This window comes from Coptis chinensis, chromosome 1, assembly GCF_015680905.1.
Source record: "Coptis chinensis isolate HL-2020 chromosome 1, ASM1568090v1, whole genome shotgun sequence".
In the NCBI taxonomy this organism is placed as follows: domain Eukaryota; kingdom Viridiplantae; phylum Streptophyta; class Magnoliopsida; order Ranunculales; family Ranunculaceae; genus Coptis; species Coptis chinensis.
The window spans coordinates 12,442,501-12,445,157 of NC_141456.1; the positions used below are offsets into that span (position 1 = coordinate 12,442,501).

At 36.2% G+C, this 2,657-nt stretch overlaps 1 long non-coding RNA gene across 7 annotated transcripts in view; it reads right to left on the minus strand.

Annotated features, from left to right (window-relative positions):
* Positions 1-2,352, minus strand: part of LOC147522203 (uncharacterized) — a 3,352-nt gene extending 1,000 nt beyond the window's left edge. For 5 of the 7 annotated variants that reach the window (XR_015212592.1, XR_015212584.1, XR_015212591.1 and 2 more), the window contains exons 1-3: positions 2,215-2,352; positions 733-821; positions 1-616 (exon numbers count right to left, since the gene is read on the minus strand). The exon at positions 1-616 is cut by the window's left edge and continues 172 nt beyond it. This is a non-coding gene — a long non-coding RNA (uncharacterized LOC147522203). The remainder of the gene's footprint in view (positions 617-732; positions 822-2,214) is intronic. The other 2 variants (XR_015212587.1, XR_015212593.1) reach the window with 2 other exon arrangements.
* Positions 2,353-2,657: the final 305 nt, after the last annotated feature.

Here is a 2,657-nt window from a genome sequence, read left to right on the forward strand (position 1 = left end):
AAAAAAAGCAACATTATTTCATGTACACTTGAAACCTTGACTGGTACAGAAAAATGAAAATCATATCAACTATGTGGACAAGACGATAACTAAACATGCTTAACCCAAAATTTGACAGCGTCTCGGATTCAGAATGTTGGTCAGCATACTTAACGATCCTTACTGCAAGCTAAATAACACTTTTACAATAAATTTAGTCTACCGGTATTATGTGCGTCCAAGTGAGCAAGCTTTGTATGAGCAAGAAGGATAAAATCTTTAAAATGAGCAAGCTTTGGGTTACTCAAGAGATGATAATCAATTGCCATTAATTTGTTTCATTTATAGGCCCAAGAATTCCTTGCCCACACTTCGCATGCCATCTGACTTGATCTCAAGCTTGTAACAACTCTAAACGGCTTGAACGATATCATATGTTCAGTTTCAAAAAGAATGCACAAATGTTCGATGTTACAGTTACCTAATGAAACGACATAGCATATCTTATTAGTTCGAAGTGGTGATCAAGAACTATAAGAGACAAGCTATTCATAATAGTGATCAAGAACTGACCTTCATCTAAGATGTCGATTCACAACTATACAACCCGGTGTCCTCGAGAGGATCTCGCTAGTTGCTGGAAAAAATATATATCTTAATCTCGAGCTTCTAACATGCATAAGGTATTCAACTATGAGTACTAGATGCAATCACCATAATATTTTATAGCCAGTAGAATTTAAACGAACTTACAAGCCAATGCAAGCTGAGTATGGTCTCCTTCCAGAAGTCTAGAATCCTTCATGAAAATAATTATCCGACAAGTTGAATTCTCCTTAAATCTACACATGAGCATTTTCTCTAAGGCAGTAACACCAGAAATCAAAGCAAATATAATTACACTAAGAATTATATAAAATTAATAGAAAATTTAGTCAAAATCATAACTGCAATTATTTAAACTTTTCAAATTTTCAACACCTAGTCATGTTAGCTAAACAAGAGAACTAAAAAGCATGGGCTGAATAGATGCAAAGCTACCATCTCAAAGTGCTTCATGTGAGAATGAGCAATCTTAGTATTCTAAATTTGTATCTTAAAGCTCATCTAGAATAGTATTTACAATTTGTATCTTCAAGCTCATCTTGAATGCTATGTCTTATAGGTGAAGCTGTGTTGCATGGGTACGGGACGGAGTGTCTGGTTTGGACACGGGTACGACGATTTGGACACGGCGAGATCTGAGAATTAGGGTCTGTTTTGCTTGTGTCTGGGTGTCCGTGTCCGTACCAGTGTTCGCAGGACACGGGTACGCGATATAGAGGAAATTAGGGCGTACCCATGCAACAGAGAGGTGAAGGCTCAATTTGTATCAAATATTTGAAACCTGATACATAATGGGTGCATCAGAAAATGTATATATTACTAATTTAATGACAGTATCTCTTGTAGCCCCTTTGACATATATCAAACAGACTAAATTTATAAAATTGAACACTTAAAGTAACAAACAAAGAATACAAGACGATGATCCAGATTTCAAAGCTTAAACAATTTAAGTTTATTTGCAATCTAGTTGGATCACCTACTCGAACTTTTTTTTTTCTATAGAGAATCTCTTACTTGAACCATTTGTAGTATATAGTACGCAAGTTATACAAAGACCCAAGTCGAGTACCCGCGAGACCATTTCATCACCCCAATGAGTACATCATTTTTTTCTTCTTCTTTTATATTCTAGTATCTAATCCAGTTCTAAAATAAGGGTGTGAGGGACACATGAACAGGAAAGAGGGCATACATATTCAATTAGAACAAACGCAGAGTTGGAAAAGATGTTGGGCATTCTAATTGACCAAGCCAGCACACTACTACCAACATTCAAGGGTGCACGAACTCAAGTTAATCACCGCACTACATTTTTTTTTTCTAATGATAACAATTGTTCAAAAGCAATATATCTCATAATTTATGAGCTCAACTTTTCTATTATTTATTTTTAACTAAAAGTAAGTAGGTATTTTGAAAATATGGAAGAAATTCATGTGTGAAGGTTTCGAAAGTCATATTTCCAATTTCAAAACCCTAGATACTCAATAAATTATGATTTTTTAAAGAAAAATTACACTTTTGATGAAACCTAGCTTCATAAGAAGTTGAACCAAACAAGAAAAGTGAAACCCCAAAACAAATCTGTAGAATTACCTTGATGAAGAACAAAAGCAGTCAACTAACCTCAAATCGCAAGGATTTTTAACATTGAATTGGGCAGTCATTTGAGTCTTCTCGCAAGACAAAGATGGAGTTTCCTTCGTTGGTATGAAGAAGAAAAGTTTCAGGGCTACTCAAGTTTTCATTAAGGTGGACCTTTTTTCCTACGGTTCACAAGATCTAAAGCTTGTGGAAAAAATTCACGCAAGTATCCAAAGGTGAAGTCCGTCGCACCAGCCACGGCTTGTACTGTCGCACAATAGTGGCTAAAGCTCGCAGAAACTTGCCACAGACCTTGGTCAAGTAGCTATGGTCTATGTCTGTCGGTACACAAGCGAGGTTTTGGCTGTGGCTAAAAATATCTGGAATCTGTGGCAAAAAGCCCATTTTCTTGTAGTGCGTCATCTTACCAGTCTCCATTGGAGAAAAGGAAGACATGGTCAACACTTCAACACGCTTCAGTGTGA